Below are 15,786 nucleotides of genomic sequence, written 5' to 3' on the forward strand. Positions count from 1 at the left end.
AGAAATCTTTGCTCTTTTGATTAAAAATTGTTTTGAAAACATAATTTTTATTGTTCATGCCGAAAAATCGCTCCTAAGTACACCGCGTTGCCGAAATATGGCAGTATCGTAAACATCGTATAGTTGTAATCCACCACGTGCCGCATTTGGGTAGTACATATTATGAATCTTTATTTAACGCTCTATTGATTAAAAATAGTGTTGAAAACATAATATTTGGTGTTCATGTCGAAAAATCGCTCCTAAGTACACCGCGTTGCCGAAATATGGCAGTATCGTAAACATCGTATAGTTAAAATCGTATTATTTCTGGAGCTCAAGTCCACGGCGTGCAGCACTTGGGTAGTACATATTTTGAATCTTTATTCAATACCTTTTCGATTAAAAATGGTTTTGAAAACATAATTTTTAGTGTGCATGCCGTAAAAATCGCTCCTAAGTACACCGCGTTGCAGAAATATGGCAGTATCGTAAACATCGTATAGTTAAAATCGTATTTTTTTCTGGAGCTCAAGTCCACCGCGTGCCGCACTTAGGTAATACATATTTTGAATCTTTATTGAATGCCCTTTCGATTAATAATGGTTTTGAAAACATAATTTATATTGTTTATGCTGAAAAATCGCTCTTATACACACCGAGCATTAGAAATCCTGCAGTATCGTAAACATCGTATTGTTAAAATCATATTGTTTTTTTAGATCTCAAGTCCACGGCGTGCCGCACTTGGTTAGTAAATATTTTGAATATTTATTTAACGCTCTTCCGATTAAAAATTGTTTTGAAAACTTAATATTTAGTGTTCATGCCCAAAAATTGCTCTAATATACACCGCGCACCAGAAATTCTGCAGTATCGTAAACATCGTATAGTTAAAATCGTATTTTTTTCTAGAGCTCAAGTCCACCACGTGCCGCATTTAGGCAGTACATATTATGAATCTTTATTGAATGCCCTTTCGATTAAAAATAGTTTTGAAAACATAATTTTTAGTGTGCATGCCGTAAAAATCGCTCCTAAGTACAGCGCGTTGCCGAAATATAGCAGTATCGTAAACATCGTATAGTTAAAATCATATTATTTTTTTAGAGCTCAAGTCCACCGAATGCCACACTTGGTTAGTACATATTTTGAATCTTAATTCAATGCCGTTTCGATTAATAATGTTTTTGAAAACATAATTTTCAGCGTTCATGCCGAAAAATCGTTCTTATATACACCGCGCACCAGAAATCTTTGTAATTTTGATTAAAAATTGTTTTGAAAACATAATTTTTAGTGTGCATGCCGTAAAAATCGCTCCTAAGTACACCGCGTTGCCGAAATATGGCAGTATCGTAAACATCGTATAGTTGTAATCCACCACGTGCCGCATTTGGGTAGTACATATTATGAATCTTTATTTAACGCTCTTTTGATTAAAAATGGTTTTGAAAACATAATATTTAGTGTTCATACCGAAAAATCGCTCTAATATACACCGCGCAACAGAAATCCTGCAGTATCGTAAACATCGTATATAGTTAAAATCATATTGTTTTTCTAGAGCTCAAGTCCACCACGTGCCGTACTTGGGTAGTACATATTTTGAATCTTAATTCAATGACGTTTCGATTAATAATATTTTCGAAAACATAATTTTTAGCGTTCATGCCGAAAAATCGTTCTTATATACACCGCGCACCCGAAATCTTTGCTCTTATGATTAAAAATTGTTTTGAAAACATAATTTTTAGTGTTAATGCCGAAAAATCGCTCCTAAGTACACCACGTTGCCGAAATATGGCAGTATCGTAAACATCGTATAGTTGTAATCCACCACGTGCCGCTTCTGGGTAGTAAATATTATGAATCTTTATTTAACGCTCTATTGATTAAAAATGGTTTTGAAAACATAATTATTAATGTGCATGCCGTAAAAATCGCTCCTATGTACACCGCGTTGCCGAAATATGGCAGTATCGTAAACATCGTATAGTTAAAATCGTATTTTTTTCTAGAGCTCAAGTACACCACGTGCCGCATTTGGGTAGTACATATTATGAATCTTTATTTAACACTCTTTCGATAAATAATGTTTTCGAAAACATAATATGTAGTGTTCATGCCGAAAAAACGTTCTTATATACACCGCGCACCAGAAATCTTGCAGTATCGTAAACATCGTATAGTTAAAATTGTATTTTTTTCTGGAGCTCAAGTCCACCACGTGCCGCATTTAGGTAGTACATATTATGAATCTTTATTTAACGCTCTTTCGATTAAAAATGGTTTTGAAAACATAATATTTAGTGTTCATGCCGAAAAAACGTTCTTAAATACACCGCACACCAGAAATCTTGCAGTATCGTAAACATCGTATAGTTAAAATCGTATTGTTTTTATAGAGCTCGAGTCCACCGCGTGCCGCACTTGGGTAGTACATATTTTGTATCTTTATTTAACGCTCTATTGATTAAAAATGGTGTTGAAAACATAATTTTTAGTGTTCATGCCGAAAAATCACTCTTAAATACACCGCGTTGCCGAAATATGGCAGTATCGTAAACATCGTATAGTTGTAATCCACCACGTGCCGCATTTGGGTAGTACATATTATGAATCTTTATTTAACGCTCTATTGATTAAAAATGGTGTTGAAAACATAATTTTTAGTGTTCATGCCGAAAAATCACTCTTAAATACACCACGCACCAGAAATCCTGCAGTATCGTAAACATCGTATAGTTAAAATCATATTATTTTTCTAGAGCTGAAGTCAACCGCGTGCCGCAATTGGGTAGTACATATTTTGTATCTTTATTCAATGCCCTTTGAATTAAAAATTGTTTTGAAAACATTATTTTTAGTGTTCATGCCGAAAAATCGCTCTGAAGTACACCGTGCACCAGAAATCTTGCAGTATCGTAAACATCGTATAGTTAAAATCGTATTGTTTTTATAGAGCTCGAGTCCACCGCGTGCCGCACTTGGGTAGTACATATTTTGTATCTTTTTTCAATGCCCTTTCAATTAAAAATTGTTTTGAAAACATAATTTTTAGTGTTCATGCCGAAAAATCGCTCCTAAGTACACCGCATTGCTGAAATATAGCAGTATCGTAAACATCGTATAGTTAAAATTGAATTTTTTTCTGGAGCTCAAGTCCACCGCGTACCGCAACTGGGAAGTACATATTTTGAATCTTTATTCAATGCCCTTTCAATTAAAAATGGCTTCGAAAACATATTTTTTAGCGTTCGTGCCGAAAACTCGCTCTTAAATAGACGCACACCAGAAATCCTGCAGTACCGTAAACATCGTATTGTTAAAATCGTGTTTTTTTCTGGAGCTCAAGTCCACCGCGTGCCGCACTTGGGTAGTACATATTTTCAATCTTTATTGAAATCCCTTTCGATCAAAAATGGTTTTGAAAACATAATTTTTAGTGTTCATGCCGAAAAATCGCTCCTAAGTACACCGCGTTGCCGAAATATGGCAGTATCGTAAACATCGTATAGTTGTAATCCACCACGTGCCGCATTTGGGTAGTACATATTATGAATCTTTATTTAACGCTCTATTGATTAAAAATGGTGTTGAAAACATAATATTTAGTGCTCATGTCGAAAAATCGCTCCTAAGTACACCGCGTTGCCGAAATATGGCAGTATCGTAAACATCGTATAGTTGTAATCCACCACGTGCCGCATTTGGGTAGTACATATTATGAATCTTTATTTAACGCTCTATTGATTAAAAATGGTTTTGAAAACATAATTTATATTGTTCATGCCGAAAAATCGCTCTAATGTACACTGCGCACCAGAAATCCTGCAGTATCGTAAACATCGTATTGTTAAAATCATATTGTTTTTTTAGATCTCAAGTCCACCACGTGCCGCATTTGGGTAGTACATATTATATGAATCTTTATATAACGCTCTTTCGATTAAAAATTGTTTTGAAAACATAATATTTAGTGTTCATGCCCAAAAATTGCTCTAATATACACCGCGCACCAGAAATCCTGCAGTATCGTAAACATCGTATAGTTAAAATCATATTGTTTTTCTAGAGCTCAAGTCCACCACGTGCCGCATTTGGGTAGTACATATTATGAATCTTTATTTAACACTCTTTCGATTAATAATGTTTTCGAAAACATAATTTTTAGCGTCCATGCCCAAAAATCGTTCTTACATACACCGCGCACCAGAAATCTTTGCTCTTTTGATTAAAAATTGTTTTGAAAACATAATTTTTATTGTTCATGCCGAAAAATCGCTCCTAAGTACACCGCGTTGCCGAAATATGGCAGTATCGTAAACATCGTATAGTTGTAATCCACCACGTGCCGCATTTGTACTACCATATTATGAATCTTTATTTAACGCTCTATTGATTAAAAATGGTGTTGAAAACATAATATTTAGTGTTCATGTCGAAAAATCGCTCCTAAGTACAACGCGTTGCCGAAATATGGCAGTATCGTAAACATAGGTAGTACATATTTTGAATCTTTATTCAATACCTTTTCGATTAAAAATTGTTTTGAAAACATAATTATTAGTGTGCATGCCGTAAAAATCGCTCCTAAGTACACCGCGTTGCTGAAATATGGCAGTATCGTAAACATCGTATAGTTAAAATCGTATTTTTTTCTGGAGCTCAAGTCCACCACGTGCCGCACTTAGGTAATACATATTTTGAATCTTTATTGAATGCCCTTTCGATTAATAATGGTTTCAAAAACATAATAATTAGTGTTCATGCTGAAAAATCGCTCTTATACACACCGCGCACCAGAAATCCTGCAGTATCGTAAACATCGTATTGTTAAAATCATATTGTTTTTTTAGATCTCAAGTCCAAGGCGTGCCGCACTTGGTTAGTAAATATTTTGAATCTTTATATAACGCTCTTTCGAATAAAAATTGTTTTGAAAACATAATATTTAGTATTCATGCCCAAAAATTGCTCTAATATACACCGCGCACCAGAAATCCTGCAGTATCGTAAACATCGTATAGTTAAAATCATACTGTTTTTCTAGAGCTCAAGTCCACCACGTGCCGCATTTGGGTAGTACATATTATGAATCTTTATTTAACTCTCTTTTGATTAAAAATGGTTTTGAAAACATAATTATTAGTGTGCAAGCCGTAAAAATCGCTCCTAAGTACACCGCGTTGCCGAAATATGGCAGTATCGTAAACATCGTATAGTTAAAATCGTATTTTTTTCTAGAGCTCAAATACACCACGTGCCGCATTTGGGTAGTACATATTATGAATCTTTATTTAACGCTCTATTGATTAAAAATGGTGTTGAAAACATAATATTTGGTGTTCATGTCGAAAAATCGCTCCTAAGTACACCGCGTTGCCGAAATATGGCAGTATCGTAAACATCGTATAGTTAAAATCGTATTATTTCTGGAGCTCAAGTCCACGGCGTGCAGCACTTGGGTAGTACATATTTTGAATCTTTATTCAATACCTTTTCGATTAAAAATGGTTTTGAAAACATAATTTTTAGTGTGCATGCCGTAAAAATCGCTCCTAAGTACACCGCGTTGCAGAAATATGGCAGTATCGTAAACATCGTATAGTTAAAATCGTTTTTTTCCTGGAGCTCAAGTCCACCGCGTGTCGTACTTGGGTAGGACATATTTTGAATCTTTATTCAATACCTTTTCGATTAAAAATTGTTTTGAAAACATAATTTTTAGTGTTCATGCCGAAAAATCGCTCCTAAGTACACCGCGTTGCGGAAATATGGCATTATCGTAAACATCGTATAGTTAAAATCGTATTTTTTTCTAGAGCTCAAGTCCACCACGTGCCGCATTTGGGTAGTACATATTATGAATCTTTATTTAACACTCTTTCGATTAATAATGTTTTCGAAAACATAATTTTTAGCGTCCATGCCCAAAAATCGTTCTTATATACACCGCGCACCAGAAATCTTTGCTCTTTTGATTAAAAATTGTTTTGAAAACATAATTTTTATTGTTCATGCCGAAAAATCGCTCCTAAGTACACCGCGTTGCCGAAATATGGCAGTATCGTAAACATCGTATAGTTGTAATCCACCACGTGCCGCATTTGGGTAGTACATATTATGAATCTTTATTTAACGCTCTATTGATTAAAAATAGTGTTGAAAACATAATATTTGGTGTTCATGTCGAAAAATCGCTCCTAAGTACACCGCGTTGCCGAAATATGGCAGTATCGTAAACATCGTATAGTTAAAATCGTATTATTTCTGGAGCTCAAGTCCACGGCGTGCAGCACTTGGGTAGTACATATTTTGAATCTTTATTCAATACCTTTTCGATTAAAAATGGTTTTGAAAACATAATTTTTAGTGTGCATGCCGTAAAAATCGCTCCTAAGTACACCGCGTTGCAGAAATATGGCAGTATCGTAAACATCGTATAGTTAAAATCGTATTTTTTTCTGGAGCTCAAGTCCACCGCGTGCCGCACTTAGGTAATACATATTTTGAATCTTTATTGAATGCCCTTTCGATTAATAATGGTTTTGAAAACATAATTTATATTGTTTATGCTGAAAAATCGCTCTTATACACACCGAGCATTAGAAATCCTGCAGTATCGTAAACATCGTATTGTTAAAATCATATTGTTTTTTTAGATCTCAAGTCCACGGCGTGCCGCACTTGGTTAGTAAATATTTTGAATATTTATTTAACGCTCTTCCGATTAAAAATTGTTTTGAAAACTTAATATTTAGTGTTCATGCCCAAAAATTGCTCTAATATACACCGCGCACCAGAAATTCTGCAGTATCGTAAACATCGTATAGTTAAAATCGTATTTTTTTCTAGAGCTCAAGTCCACCACGTGCCGCATTTAGGTAGTACATATTATGAATCTTTATTGAATGCCCTTTCGATTAAAAATAGTTTTGAAAACATAATTTTTAGTGTGCATGCCGTAAAAATCGCTCCTAAGTACAGCGCGTTGCCGAAATATAGCAGTATCGTAAACATCGTATAGTTAAAATCATATTATTTTTTTAGAGCTCAAGTCCACCGAATGCCACACTTGGTTAGTACATATTTTGAATCTTAATTCAATGCCGTTTCGATTAATAATGTTTTTGAAAACATAATTTTCAGCGTTCATGCCGAAAAATCGTTCTTATATACACCGCGCACCAGAAATCTTTGTAATTTTGATTAAAAATTGTTTTGAAAACATAATTTTTAGTGTGCATGCCGTAAAAATCGCTCCTAAGTACACCGCGTTGCCGAAATATGGCAGTATCGTAAACATCGTATAGTTGTAATCCACCACGTGCCGCATTTGGGTAGTACATATTATGAATCTTTATTTAACGCTCTTTTGATTAAAAATGGTTTTGAAAACATAATATTTAGTGTTCATACCGAAAAATCGCTCTAATATACACCGCGCAACAGAAATCCAGCAGTATCGTAAACATCGTATATAGTTAAGATCATATTGTTTTTCTAGAGCTCAAGTCCACCACGTGCCGTACTTGGGTAGTACATATTTTGAATCTTAATTCAATGACGTTTCGATTAATAATATTTTCGAAAACATAATTTTTAGCGTTCATGCCGAAAAATCGTTCTTATATACACCGCGCACCCGAAATCTTTGCTCTTATGATTAAAAATTGTTTTGAAAACATAATTTTTAGTGTTAATGCCGAAAAATCGCTCCTAAGTACACCGCGTTGCCGAAATATGGCAGTATCGTAAACATCGTATAGTTGTAATCCACCACGTGCCGCTTCTGGGTAGTACATATTATGAATCTTTATTTAACGCTCTATTGATTAAAAATGGTGTTGAAAACATAATATTTAGTGTTCATGTCGAAAATCGCTCCTAAGTACACCGCGTTGCCGAAATATGGCAGTATCGTAAACATCGTATAGTTAAAATCGTATTTTTTTCTGGAGCTCAAGTCCACCACGTGCCGCACTTAGGTAATACATATTTTGAATCTTTATTGAATGCCCTTTCGATTAATAATGGTTTCAAAAACATAATAATTAGTGTTCATGCTGAAAAATCGCTCTTATACACACCGCGCACCAGAAATCCTGCAGTATCGTAAACATCGTATTGTTAAAATCATATTGTTTTTTTAGATCTCAAGTCCATCACGTGCCGCATTTGGGTAGTACATATTATGAATCTTTATTTAACGCTCTATTGATTAAAAATGGCGTTGAAAACATAATATTTAGTGTTCATGTCGAAAAATCACTCCTAAGTACACCGCGTTGCCGAAATATGGCAGTATCGTAAACATCGTATAGTTAAAATCGTATTTTTTTCTGGAGCTCAAGTCCACCGCGTGCCGCACTTAGGTAATACTTATTTTGAATATTTATTGAATGCCCTTTCGATTAATAATGGTTTTGAAAACATAATTTATATTGTTCATGCTGAAAAATCGCTCTAATATACACCGCGCACCAGAAATTCTGCAGTATCGTATACATCGTATAGTTAAAATCGTATTTTTTTCTAGAGCTCAAGTCCACCACGTGCCGCATTTAGGTAGTACATATTATGAATCTTTATTGAATGCCCTTTCGATTAAAAATGGTTTTGAAAACATAATTTTTAGTGTGCATGCCGTAAAAATCGCTCCTAAGTACAGCGCGTTGCCGAAATATAGCAGTATCGTAAACATCGTATAGTTAAAATCGTATTTTTTTCTGGAGCTCAAGTTCACCTTGTGCCGCACTTAGGTAATACATATTTTGACTCTTTATTGAATGCCCTTTCGATTAATAATGTTTTCGAAAACATAATTTTCAGCGTTCATGCCGAAAAATCGTTCTAATATACATCGCGCACCAGAAATCCTGCAGTTTCGTAAACATCGTATAGTTAAAATCATATTGTTTTTCTAGAGCTCAAGTCCACCACGTGCCGCATTTGGGTAGTACATATTATGAATCTTTATTTAACACTCTTTTGATTAAAAATTTTTTTGAAAACATAATTATTAGTGTGCATGCCGTAAAAATCGCTCCTAAGTACACCGCGTTGCCGAAATATAGCAGTATCGTAAACATCGTATAGTTAAAATCGTTTTTTTCCTGGAGCTCAAGTCCACTGCGTGTCGTACTTGGGTAGGACATATTTTGAATCTTTATTCAATACCTTTTCGATTAAAAATTGTTTTGAAAACATAATTATTAGTGTGCATGCCGTAAAAATCGCTCCTAAGTACACCGCGTTGCCGAAATATGGCAGTATCGTAAACATCGTATAGTTAAAATCGTATTTTTTTCTAGAGCTCAAGTACACCACGTGCCGCATTTGGGTAGTACATATTATGAATCTTTATTTAACACTCTTTCGATTAATAATGTTTTCGAAAACATAATTTTTAGCGTCCATGCCAAAAAATCGTTCTTATATACACCGCGCACCAGAAATCTTTGCTCTTTTGATTAAAAATTGTTTTGAAAACATAATTTTTAGTGTTCATGCCGAAAAATCGCTCCTAAGTACACCGCGTTGCCGAAATATGGCAGTATCGTAAACATCGTATAGTTAAAATCGTATTATTTCTGGAGCTCAAGTCCACGGCGTGCAGCACTTGGGTAGTACATATTTTGAATCTTTATTCAATACCTTTTCGATTAAAAATTTTTTTTGAAAACATAATTTTTAGTGTGCATGCCGTAAAAATCGCTCCTAAGTACAGCGCGTTGCCGAAATATAGCAGTATCGTAAACATCGTATAGTTAAAATCGTATTTTTTTCTGGAGCTCAAGTCCACCTTGTGCCGCACTTAGGTAATACATATTTTGACTCTTTATTGAATGCCCTTTCGATTAATAATGTTTTCGAAAACATAATTTTCAGCGTTCATGCCGAAAAATCGTTCTTATATACACCGCGCACCAGAAATTCTGCAGTATCGTAAACATCGTATAGTTAAAATCATATTATTTTTTTAGAGCTCAAGTCCACCGAATGCCACACTTGGTTAGTACATATTTTGAATCTTAATTCAATGCCGTTTCGATTAATAATGTTTTTGAAAACATAATTTTCAGCGTTCATGCCGAAAAATCGTTCTTATATACACCGCGCACCAGAAATCTTTGTAATTTTGATTAAAAATTGTTTTGAAAACATAATTTTTAGTGTGCATGCCGTAAAAATCGCAAACGCGATGTCGAAATATGGCAGTATCGTAAACATCGTATAGTTAAAATCGTATTTTTTTCTGGAGCTCAAGTCCACCGCGTGCCGCACTTAGGTAATACATATTTTGAATCTTTATTGAATGCCCTTTCGATTAATAATGGTTTTGAAAACATAATTTATATTGTTTATGCTGAAAAATCGCTCTTATACACACCGAGCATTAGAAATCCTGCAGTATCGTAAACATCGTATTGTTAAAATCATATTGTTTTTTTAGATCTCAAGTCCACGGCGTGCCGCACTTGGTTAGTAAATATTTTGAATATTTATTTAACGCTCTTCCGATTAAAAATTGTTTTGAAAACTTAATATTTAGTGTTCATGCCCAAAAATTGCTCTAATATACACCGCGCACCAGAAATTCTGCAGTAACGTAAACATCGTATAGTTAAAATCGTATTTTTTTCTAGAGCTCAAGTCCACCACGTGCCGCATTTAGGTAGTACATATTATGAATCTTTATTGAATGCCCTTTCGATTAAAAATAGTTTTGAAAACATAATTTTTAGTGTGCATGCCGTAAAAATCGCTCCTAAGTACAGCGCGTTGCCGAAATATAGCAGTATCGTAAACATCGTATAGTTAAAATCGTATTTTTTTCTGGAGCTCAAGTCCACCTTGTGCCGCACTTAGGTAATACATATTTTGACTCTTTATTGAATGCCCTTTCGATTAATAATGTTTTCGAAAACATAATTTTCAGCGTTCATGCCGAAAAATCGTTCTTATATACACCGCGCACCAGAAATTCTGCAGTATCGTAAACATCGTATAGTTAAAATCGTATTTTTTTCTGGAGCTCAAGTCCACCTTGTGCCGCACTTAGGTAATACATATTTTGACTCTTTATTGAATGCCCTTTCGATTAATAATGTTTTCGAAAACATAATTTTCAGCGTTCATGCCGATAAATCGTTCTTATATACACCGCGCACCAGAAATCCTGCAGTTTCGTAAACATCGTATAGTTAAAATCATATTGTTTTTCTAGAGTTCAAGTCCACCACGTGCCGCATTTGGGTAGTACATATTATGAATCTTTATTTAACACTCTTTCGATTAAAAATTGTTTTGAAAACATAATTTTTAGTGTTCATGCCGAAAAATCGCTCCTAAGTACACCGCGTTGCGGAAATATGGCATTATCGTAAATATCGTATAGTTAAAATCGTATTTTTTTCTAGAGCTCAAGTCCACCACGTGCGCATTTGGGTAGTACATATTATGAATCTTTATTTAACATTCTTTCGATTAATAATGTTTTCGAAAACATAATTTTTAGCGTCCATGCCCAAAAATCGTTCTTATATACACCGCGCACCAGAAATCTTTGCTCTTTTGATTAAAAATTGTTTTGAAAACATAATTTTTATTGTTCATGCCGAAAAATCGCTCCTAAGTACACCGCGTTGCCGAAATATGGCAGTATCGTAAACATCGTATAGTTAAAATCGTATTTTTTTCTGGAGCTCAAGTCCACCGCGTGCCGCACTTAGGTAATACATATTTTGAATCTTTATTGAATGCCCTTTCGATTAATAATGGTTTTGAAAACATAATTTATATTGTTTATGCTTAAAAATCGCTCTTATACACACCGAGCATTAGAAATCCTGCAGTATCGTAAACATCGTATTGTTAAAATCATATTGTTTTTTTAGATCTCAAGTCCACGGCGTGCCGCACTTGGTTAGTAAATATTTTGAATATTTATTTAACGCTCTTCCGATTAAAAATTGTTTTGAAAACTTAATATTTAGTGTTCATGCCCAAAAATTGCTCTAATATACACCGCGCACCAGAAATTCTGCAGTATCGTAAACATCGTATAGTTAAAATCGTATTTTTTTCTAGAGCTCAAGTCCACCACGTGCCGCATTTAGGTAGTACATATTATGAATCTTTATTGAATGCCCTTTCGATTAAAAATAGTTTTGAAAACATAATTTTTAGTGTGCATGCCGTAAAAATCGCTCCTAAGTACAGCGCGTTGCCGAAATATAGCAGTATCGTAAACATCGTATAGTTAAAATCGTATTTTTTTCTGGGGCTCAAGTCCACCTTGTGCCGCACTTAGGTAATACATATTTTGACTCTTTATTGAATGCCCTTTCGATTAATAATGTTTTCGAAAACATAATTTTCAGCGTTCATGCCGAAAAATCGTTCTTATATACACCGCGCACCAGAAATTCTGCAGTATCGTAAACATCGTATAGTTAAAATCATATTATTTTTTTAGAGCTCAAGTCCACCGAATGCCACACTTGGTTAGTACATATTTTGAATCTTAATTCAATGCCGTTTCGATTAATAATGTTTTTGAAAACATAATTTTCACCGTTCATGCCGAAAAATCGTTCTTATATACACCGCGCACCAGAAATCTTTGTAATTTTGATTAAAAATTGTTTTGAAAACATAATTTTTAGTGTGCATGCCGTAAAAATCGCTCCTAAGTACACCGCGTTGCCGAAATATGGCAGTATCGTAAACATCGTATAGTTAAAATCGTATTTTTATTGTTCATGCTGAAAAATCGCTGTTATATATACCGCGCACCAGAAATCCTGCAGTATCATAAACATTGTATTGTTAAAATCATATTGTTTTTTTAGAGCTCAAGTCAACCGCGTGCCGCACTTAGTTAATACATATTTTGAATCTTTTTTGAATGCATTTTCGATTAAAAATGGTTTTGAAAACATAATTTTTATTGTTCATACCGAAAAATCACTTTTAAATAAACCACGCACACGATATATAGCAGTATCTTAAACATCGTATAGTTAAAATCGTATTTTTTTCTGGAGCTCAAGTCCACCGCGTGCCGCACTTAGGTAGTACATATTTTGAATCTTTATTGAATGGCCTTTCCATTAAAAATGGTTTTGAAAACATAATTTATATTGTTCATGCTGAAAAATGGCTCTTATAGACACCGCGCAACAGAAATCCTGCAGTATCGTAAACATCGTATTGTTAAAATCATATTGTTTTTTTAGATCTGAAGTCCACCGCGTGCCGCACTTGGTTAGTACATATTTTGAATCTTTATACAATACCTTTTCGGTTAAAAATTGTTTTGAAAACATAATATTTAGTGTTTATGCCGAAAAATCGCTACTAAGTACACCGCGTTGCCGAAATATGGCAGTATCGTAAACATCGTATTGTTAAAATCGTATTTATTTCTAGAGCTCAAGTCCACCACGTGCCGCATTTGGTTAGTACATATTTTGAATCTTTATTCAATACCTTTTCGATTAAAAATTGTTTTGAAAACATAATTTATATTGTTCATGCTGAAAAATCGCTCTTATATATACCGCGCACCAGAAATCCTGCAGTATCATAAACATCGTATTGTTAAAATCATATTGTTTTTTTAGATCTCAAGTCCAACGCGTGCCGCATTTGGTTAGTACATATTTTGAATCTTTATTCAATACCTTTTCGATTAAAAATTGTTTTGAAAACATAATTTATATTGTTCATGCTGAAAAATCGCTCTTATATATACCGCGCACCAGAAATCCTGCAGTATCATAAACATCGTATTGTTAAAATCATATTGTTTTTTTAGATCTCAAGTCCACGGCGTGCCGCACTTGGTTAGTAAATATTTTGAATATTTATTTAACGCTCTTCCGATTAAAAATTGTTTTGAAAACTTAATATTTAGTGTTCATGCCCAAAAATTGCTCTAATATACACCGCGCACCAGAAATTCTGCAGTATCGTAAACATCGTATAGTTAAAATCGTATTTTTTTCTAGAGCTCAAGTCCACCACGTGCCGCATTTAGGTAGTACATATTATGAATCTTTATTGAATGCCCTTTCGATTAAAAATAGTTTTGAAAACATAATTTTTAGTGTGCATGCCGTAAAAATCGCTCCTAAGTACAGCGCGTTGCCGAAATATAGCAGTATCGTAAACATCGTATAGTTAAAATCGTATTTTTTTCTGGGGCTCAAGTCCACCTTGTGCCGCACATAGGTAATACATATTTTGACTCTTTATTGAATGCCCTTTCGATTAATAATGTTTTCGAAAACATAATTTTCAGCGTTCATGCCGAAAAATCGTTCTTATATACACCGCGCACCAGAAATTCTGCAGTATCGTAAACATCGTATAGTTAAAATCATATTATTTTTTTAGAGCTCAAGTCCACCGAATGCCACACTTGGTTAGTACATATTTTGAATCTTAATTCAATGCCGTTTCGATTAATAATGTTTTTGAAAACATAATTTTCAGCGTTCATGCCGAAAAATCGTTCTTATATACACCGCGCACCAGAAATCTTTGTAATTTTGATTAAAAATTGTTTTGAAAACATAATTTTTAGTGTGCATGCCGTGAAAATCGCTCCTAAGTACACCGCATTGCCGAAATATGGCAGTATCGTAAACATCGTATAGTTAAAATCGTATTTTTATTGTTCATGCTGAAAAATCGCTGTTATATATACCGCGCACCAGAAATCCTGCAGTATCATAAACATTGTATTGTTAAAATCATATTGTTTTTTTAGAGCTCAAGTCAACCGCGTGCCGCACTTAGTTAATACATATTTTGAATCTTTTTTGAATGCATTTTCGATTAAAAATGGTTTTGAAAACATAATTTTTATTGTTCATACCGAAAAATCACTTTTAAATAAACCACGCACACGATATATAGCAGTATCGTAAACATCGTATAGTTAAAATCGTATTTTTTTCTGGAGCTCAAGTCCACCGCGTGCCGCACTTAGGTAATACATATTTTGAATCTTTATTGAATGGCCTTTCCATTAAAAATGGTTTTGAAAACATAATTTATATTGTTCATGCTGAAAAATGGCTCTTATAGACACCGCGCACCAGAAATCCTGCAGTATCGTAAACATCGTATTGTTAAAATCATATTGTTTTTTTAGATCTGAAGTCCACCGCGTGCCGCACTTGGTTAGTACATATTTTGAATCTTTATTCAATACCTTTTCGGTTAAAAATTGTTTTGAAAACATAATATTTAGTGTTTATGCCGAAAAATCGCTACTAAGTACACCGCGTTGCCGAAATATGGCAGTATCGTAAACATCGTATTGTTAAAATCGTATTTATTTCTAGAGCTCAAGTCCACCACGTGCCGCATTTGGTTAGTATATATTTTGAATCTTTATTCAATACCTTTTCGATTAAAAATTGTTTTGAAAACATAATTTATATTGTTCATGCTGAAAAATCGCTCTTATATATACCGCGCACCAGAAATCCTGCAGTATCATAAACATCGTATTGTTAAAATCATATTGTTTTTTTAGATCTCAAGTCCAACGCGTGCCGCACTTGGTTACAGTACATATTTTGAATCTTTATTCAATACTTTTTCGATTAAAAATTGTTTTGAAAACATAATATTTAGTGTTCATACCGAAAAATCGCTCTAATATACACCGCGCAACAGAAATCCTGCAGTATCGTAAACATCGTATAGTTAAAATCATATTGTTTTTCTAGAGCTCAAGTCCACCACGTGCCGCACTTGGGTAGTACATATTTTGAATCT

This window comes from Metopolophium dirhodum, chromosome 1 (genome assembly GCF_019925205.1).
Source record: "Metopolophium dirhodum isolate CAU chromosome 1, ASM1992520v1, whole genome shotgun sequence".
NCBI classification, from domain to species: domain Eukaryota; kingdom Metazoa; phylum Arthropoda; class Insecta; order Hemiptera; family Aphididae; genus Metopolophium; species Metopolophium dirhodum.